This window comes from Poecilia formosa, unplaced genomic scaffold, assembly GCF_000485575.1.
Source record: "Poecilia formosa unplaced genomic scaffold, Poecilia_formosa-5.1.2 Scaffold2390, whole genome shotgun sequence".
Taxonomy (NCBI): Eukaryota; Metazoa; Chordata; class Actinopteri; order Cyprinodontiformes; family Poeciliidae; genus Poecilia; species Poecilia formosa.
In genome coordinates this window covers 1-7,837 of record NW_006802329.1, presented here as the reverse complement: position 1 = coordinate 7,837, position 7,837 = coordinate 1, and the positions used below count along the sequence as shown (strand labels likewise).

At 35.6% G+C, this 7,837-nt stretch overlaps 1 long non-coding RNA gene across 1 annotated transcript; it reads left to right on the top strand.

The window, feature by feature from the left end:
* Positions 1-1,385: 1,385 nt before the first annotated feature.
* Positions 1,386-2,150, top strand: LOC107835412 (uncharacterized). The gene is made up of 2 exons (XR_001661230.1): positions 1,386-1,673; positions 2,028-2,150. It is a non-coding gene; the product is annotated as an uncharacterized LOC107835412 (long non-coding RNA).
* Positions 2,151-7,837: the final 5,687 nt, after the last annotated feature.

Sequence of the window (7,837 nt, the reverse complement as noted above, 5' to 3'; positions counted from 1 at the left end):
TCAAGCCTTCAGTGTTTCTACGACCCCCTTCTGTCCACGGATTTAACCCTCCTGCCAAGCCCTTCACGGATCCCTTCTATTCTGGATTTCTGGACCCTGACCCAAGCTCTGCCTCACGACCACCGATTATCGCCTGCCCCTCAAAGCTAAGTTTGCTCTCTCTGACCTCCTGTGTATGACCTCTGCCTTATCATCGACAAAGTCCCTGGGTGTTGCGTTTTGGATCTCCTCGTGGAGATCTTCATTGCATCCACAGAAACCTGTTCCACTGGTTTCCTGCAAACCCTTGTCATCTGACCCTCTGTTCCTCTGCTCCACCCGTCCACTGCTCCACAGGTCAGTTAAGCCGAACATTTCTAAGATACCCCTCCTTTATCCATGCATCACCAGCCTTCTCCCCTCTCTCCTCAGTGCTGTGTTTGATGACCTCTCCCTGAGCAGAAACCAGTATCTGAAAATAAACTTTTTTTTCCCTTTTGTACACTCCTGTGTGTGGTTGAATTTCCGGGTCCCCTCTGAGTGCCCTAACAAAAACTTATGATTTTGAGTCACTGATATGTTAATAGACAGAATTTTGAGAGCTGAACTAAGGATTTTTCAAGCAAACAAATGTTATTTTTGCCGTTTCTACAAATTGTTTTGAGAAATGCGCTTACTGTTTTGTAAATGCCAACAATGACTTGAGAAATGCACCAAAAGTGACTGAGAAAAACTAACATAGCATAAATTGTCTCAGGTGTATCTATTTGTTTGCCTGTATGAAACGTGTACACGTTTACAGCTTTGTTTCTGCTAGCTTGCAGGAATTGTAACTTACATAAATGGTTGAAGACAACTTATTGGGCTTCATGAGACTCGGATAAATGGTGAGTATCTATTCCATAAATTGCCTAAAACAGTTATATTTAACTTTTAAAGTCAATTTGTGTATTGAAAATTGGACGTAAGATTGTTTAACATGTTACAAGGGTTCACTCTTGTTTGGGGACATACATTTGAAAAAAGAAGAAAAGGATTGCTGCTCCAAGACAGAGCTTTGTATAAACGGGTGGCGCGTTGCATGAGGAAGCATTGAAGCACTTCCGAATGGTTGCCATGGAGATCTGAGATTGTCGCAAACATGTTTTCATGAGGAAATGACTCCTCATGAACATGGAATTATAACAAGATATAAAGCTCAAATCTAAACAATTGATGGTGATATACACACCAAATAAGGGATGTTCACTTTAATTTATCAACCCTTTGTTTTTGAATTTTCAGGGATTTTTTCTCTTTGACTTTCTGCATTGAGTTGTTGTTCTTGTGTCATCTATCCTGAATTACTGATCAAAAAGTAAAAAATTGTAAAGAGAAAAATGTTTCTCCCAAAAGGAAGNCATCAGCCAATCAGGTTGATTGTCCCGCCCCTTTAACTGCAGCGCTGAGATTTAGCTCAGATTGCGTCTAACTCCCTTGAGAGCTGACGGTTGTCCCGTAAACTGCCTAGAAGATTACGTTAAATTCTTTGAAGAATCCTGGAAATTGGTAAGACAATGTTAAATTATTATCGCAGAATTCATAATTCAAAATAGTGAATCTGTTTTTTTTTTTTTTTAAATTAGATCTCCAAAAGCGCTGTTCTAACATCTAACCTCCGAAAAAATCCCTGGTTGTATAGCATTGAAGCATCGGTGAGTAATTGCACGCGCTCAGTCATTGGCCAGTAAATTCGCTAAAAAATGGCTAAAATACCTAATAACTGTTCAAATTTAATAAAAAATTTAATTGTATTGTAAACTTTATATCATTATTATTGTGTATGTTGTATTTGTCCTATGTAAATTTACTTCTTTTCCCATTAGTACATGTTTTAATATTTCGACATTAATGTCATGGTGCTGTAATGCGGGTTTCTAATCCACATTTTGAATGTTAGATTTAGTGTTATAAATGTACTTTGGCATTTTTAGATTGAGATTTGAATTGTTGCTTTGTTGATATTAGCATCCTAAATTTTAAGATGCTTTACTTTGACCTTCTTCCAGGTCAGGTTTTTTTCTTATGGTGCACTTCTGAAACATTGTGCCAGAGACATCAAGATCACCCTTACAAAGAACTTGGATGGCGAGCCCCAGCCCAGAGGACCGAGTGAACTGGTAGACCGTAACCCGACTGGTCACCAGCCGTGAAACATAAAAAATATTTCACAGACGCATTGAAAAGACTAAACAAACCTTGAAAGAACATTTGACAGACATCCAAAAGACTGGGTTATTTTTTTTATTTAATTTTTTTTTTAAAGCGCGCAATTTTTGTTTATTTGTACAATGTGGATCCCCAAATGTTGTTTATATTAAATTATACTTTTTTATATACATTGTGTGCTCTCCTCTGTTGTTCACACCTAGGCTCCCCCGAATTTAGAATCTTCTGATCAGGCCCAAATTCCTTATACTTTGGTAGTGTTGGTTTTAGTAAAGTAAATTAACTTAACTTTCCATCTACTATTAAAGGTATTTAAAGTAACCCTTCTTGTGGGTTACACTTGGTTTTAAATATTGTGCTATTAGTAGAGAATAGTCTAGAAAATTTTTTATTTTGTTATTGTGATAAATAGCAGGGTTTACAGTAAATGGAGACTGTTATTTGTCATGTAAACAAATAATTATCTAGTTTGTATTACTGCTTGATCCTTCAGCATCAGCAGCAAGATTCTTTTATGAACTCTGTTCCTGTAGTTGAGCGTGGCTCAGGATACTGTGGTGTCCTGAACTCAACAAAGTAAAGTCACAGTGCGCTAGCTAAGGCTGCTAACTAGCAGGTGCTAGCTCAGGGTGCTGAGAGCCCTGTAGGCCTGGTCCTTGTCAGGATGCGGCTACTGTCTTTGAATTCAAGTTTCTGCTATTTTTGCGCGTTCAGGAGGAGAAGGAGGAAACATCTCTGCATCACAGGTGAGTCCCTTTCACGGTTTTAACTGAAGTTAGCTAACTTTAACCAACTGATAAAGAAATGTGTAATTTCTGAGCCATGCTGTGTATGTACATGCACTGCAGCTAGATATTTTTTACTACATTTAATTTTCCCAGACGCAACACTTCCATTACGACTGCATAGATTATATTTCTGGTCTACTTTAGACTGCATGTGCTTAAAGTTATTTTTAATGGCAGAAGCAACTTTTTCAAGTTTGGTTCAGTAATTAATTTGAATTACTTTGAGTGTGAAATGTTCATACATGCAAGTTAAATCTGTGAAGAACACCTTAGCTTTTGTTTCAATACTTTGGTAATACTTGGTTGGCATCAGAGCTAATATTTAATATTTTCCTTTGACCTCTTGACTCTCAAAACAAAACAGTCGCAAAACAGACGATCAAAAAATAGAGACGCATTACAGACGGGTTACGTCTGAAGAGAGATTAAAAGCTCTAGAAGTTGAGTTGTTGGCCTACGATTGGAGATTAATATATAAAATGAATGATGTGAATTTAGCATATGAAGAATTTTTAAAAACATTTAAAATATTATATAACAAGNTTTACAGCTTTGTTTCTGCTAGCTTGCAGGAATTGTAACTTACATAAATGGTTGAAGACAACTTATTGGGCTTCATGAGACTCGGATAAATGGTGAGTATCTATTCCATAAATTGCCTAAAACAGTTATATTTAACTTTTAAAGTCAATTTGTGTATTGAAAATTGGACGTAAGATTGTTTAACATGTTACAAGGGTTCACTCTTGTTTGGGGACATACATTTGAAAAAAGAAGAAAAGGATTGCTGCTCCAAGACAGAGCTTTGTATAAACGGGTGGCGCGTTGCATGAGGAAGCATTGAAGCACTTCCGAATGGTTGCCATGGAGATCTGAGATTGTCGCAAACATGTTTTCATGAGGAAATGACTCCTCATGAACATGGAATTATAACAAGATATAAAGCTCAAATCTAAACAATTGATGGTGATATACACACCAAATAAGGGATGTTCACTTTAATTTATCAACCCTTTGTTTTTGAATTTTCAGGGATTTTTTCTCTTTGACTTTCTGCATTGAGTTGTTGTTCTTGTGTCATCTATCCTGAATTACTGATCAAAAAGTAAAAAATTGTAAAGAGAAAAATGTTTCTCCCAAAAGGAAGGTTGGAGATAGACAATTCCCTGAAACAACAGGTCTTGTTTTTATTTATGTTTTTGTTTGTGTATTTTGTCTGGTTCCAGAGAGGATCACACCTGTCAACAACAAACAACGGTTTAAGAACTACTGACTTTTCAGTCAGAAATGATCACACCGCCTGGTTGAAGTACCAGTCTCCATACGCAAGTCAACAAAGGTGAAACAAACATTTAAGCGAATGGTGCATTTATGTGATATTCATGTAGTGCATTTTTCTAACTTTTGCTTTCTTTGTTTTCCAGCAGCGAGGAAACACCCGATTGACAACATGTGAGTCTCAATTTCAACCTGTGACTGGGAAGACTACAACCATCCTGAACAAACTCTGAACTCAGTGACTCTCAACCCAGAACAAGTTATCACCGGTTTTTCTTCTACAACAGGCTATCTCTTATGTGGACACATGCTGTTTTTTAGTTTGTTTGTTTTGTTTTCCAGATCTCAGTAATACCATGAGGAAACTGGACAGAAAATAGAATCGGTTCTTTTTTTAACTGAATTTTTAAAATAGAAATTGTTTCTTTAAGTGGATTACTCGTAATCTGTATTTTTGTTTAATTTGAATTAATTTTCTTTATAACTTTCTGTATAGAAATGCTGAAAAGTTGCACTTCCTTGTGTGTTGTACTGTAATTTTTATGGTAAAATTCTGGTAAGAACAGCAACCGGTAATTTACCATAAAGTTTTTGGGGTTTTTTACAATAAAATGTCAATATATCATACAGTCTGGCCGTGTTTTTCACTTATGTAGATATTATGCCTCAGGCAGTATGACCGTATTTACTACGGCAAAACAACATTTTAATTTTTTATTTAACCATATTTTAGGAAATACTTTTCCGTACGGTAAAATACCGGCAGATTTGGTTGCCAGAATTTTACTGTATAAAGACGGTAAAATTCTGGCAACCACAGCTGCCAGTTTTTTAGTGTAAATTGAGGCCATCTTTTTTTTACAGTGCATGTATCCCATATAGTTGTCAATCTATTGGAAAAATAGAATATATTGAAATATGTGGTTATTTACTTTCTTACATTTATTACGCTCCTGACTGGACTTTCTTTTTTCTCTCGAGTTGTATGTCTGAATGTTTTAGCTCTTTGAATTCTCTCATTACTGAAATCAGTACAGACAAAGTTTCAAAAAGGAACATTTATCATTTTCATATTGTTTTCTTGTAAGTTAACAAGTGAACCATTCTTTATAATAAACCCCTTTAGTGAATATGTCACCACCAACGGTTTACTTCATTAGGATGAAAAGGTGATTGGGCAGTTTAGCTGAAATGTTAATTTAGTAGATTTTTTTTTATTACCTCAGAAGCAGGACTTTGATTAGACCCTAACCTGCTAATGACCACACAGCAAACTTCCTTCTGCTTCATCTAATGTAAGTTTTTGCATCGGTGAAATAAGAACATGTTTAGTTTATGGTCAAGGATGTACTTACAGCCAGACCCGAGCCATACAGGACACAAACTTTCATCTGTTACCTTCTCCCTTTTGCAAGTAACAAGTTATTTTTAAAAAAGTAGTTGACAGTCTCTTTTATTTTGCTTGTCAATATGTGATCGCGGTAAAGTCAGAAAAACAAGCAATTTGCTAAAAGTTTTTTTTTCTCCCTACTAAAATTTATGAACTTTCAAATTCATCTATGTTGTGAATTTGTAATGTTAAATTCTGTGCTGTGTAATCGAAAAGATAGTGACCAATAAAACAAACAAACAAAAAAAACTGTAAGATATGTTTTTGACAACCTTGATTTGAGTTTTAACTCTGTCTGCTAGGAAGGGTCCAGTGAACATTTTAGTTTACTTTCCACAAAAAAATGTTTTGTAGTCCTCAACTTGATGAAGTGTGGAATGAGTTAAACATGGAAATCAAGGAATGCTCAAATATCAAACAGTTTAAATCATGATTTCAGCAAATGGTCTTCACTGCACATCAATATGAAAAATAATCCATAGTTGAGAATCTCACTTTAGTCAAACTGCAGTTTGCTCTCCTGTCAGATAAAAATATGAAACTGCTTCTGGTTCCTCTAAAGTTTACACACANACCACACAGCAAACGTCCTTCTGCTTCATCTAATGTAAGTTTTTGCATCGGTGAAATAAGAACATGTTTAGTTTATGGTCAAGGATGTACTTGCAGCCAGACCCGAGCCATACAGGACACAAACCTTCATCTCTGTTACCTTCTCCCTTTTGCAAGTACTAAGTTATTTTTAAAAAAGTAGTTGACAGTCTCTTTTATTTTGCTTGTCAATATGTGATCGCAGTAAAGTCAGAAAAACAAGCAATTTGCTAAAAGTTTTTTTTTCTCTCTACTAAAATGTACGATCTTTCAAATTCATCTATGTTGTGAATTCGTACTGTTAAATTCTGTGCTGTGTAATCGAAAAGATAGTGACCAATAAAACAAACAAACAAACAAAAAAACCTGTAAGATATGTTTTTGACAACCTTGATTTGAGTTTTAACTCTGTCTGCTAGGAAGGGTCCAGTGAACATTTTAGTTTACTTTCCACAAAGAAATTTTTTGTAGTCGATGAAGTGTGGAATGAGTTAAACATGGAAATCAAGGAATGCTCAAATATCAAACAGTTTAAATCATGATTTAAGCAAATGGTCTTTGCTGCATATCAATATGAAAAATAATCTCATAGTTGAGAATCTCACTTTAGTCAAACTGCAGTTTGCTCTCCTGTCAGATAAAAATATGAAACTGCTTCTGGTTCCTCTGAAGTTTACACACAATCAGTCTTTAGCAGATTAACTTTTCCTTTTCCATGTCTGACACCTACTGTTACAATGCAGGACTTTGTGTGAAAAACTTTTGTTAGTTTTTGCAATTTGGTGCATTTTATTGGGGTTTTATTTTAATGATGAACACAAAACAGCACATTTTAGTGAAGTGAAAATTTTTTGGTTAATTCTTTAATCTAATAATGTTTCCTAAAAGCAAAGGAAACACCTGGCACCAGAGATAATCTTAAATGTGAATCTGTTACAGTTATACAAAATCATGTTTGCTATGTGAACATCTGTTTAAGGCTGAAGACTTACACTTTTATGCAGGATGGTGATAATCTTGTAATGTAGAATTCTCTATTCTGTTCAAAACAAATTTTATCTTTTAAGGAAATTTGCAGCACTTTTTATTCACATTTTTATTAGCTATAGATACTTAAAATGGCCTTTTTGTGTCATTCCTCAGAAATAAATCTATCAGGTCAGACTTAAGAAAACCAGTACGGTAGTAAAATTCTTTCTGGTTCATGTCTAGTAATCTCCTTCCCTCCTGCTCCCAACCTCTTCTTCCACCACCAATACAAACATTTATCCAGTTCAGCATAGATAAATTAAAATAAAACTCTGTACCTTCATCACAAAATGGTTTTGATGTAGTTTGTGTCCCATACTGCTAGAGGTGCAGACTATTGTTCCCCCACAGTTCTTAAATGACACATTGGGATCCTGCTGCCACTGAAAAATGGGCGTTCCTACCACTAGGGAGAAAACTAAAACATGCAGGATGCCGGCCCTCCAGGATCGACTTTGGACAGCCCTGTATTAGGGCATTAGGGCATGAATAGACATGCATTAAGGGCATGTCTATTCACTGATACCTGGTGTAGAATTCTTTTCAATATTGGGACCAATACAGATCCCAATAT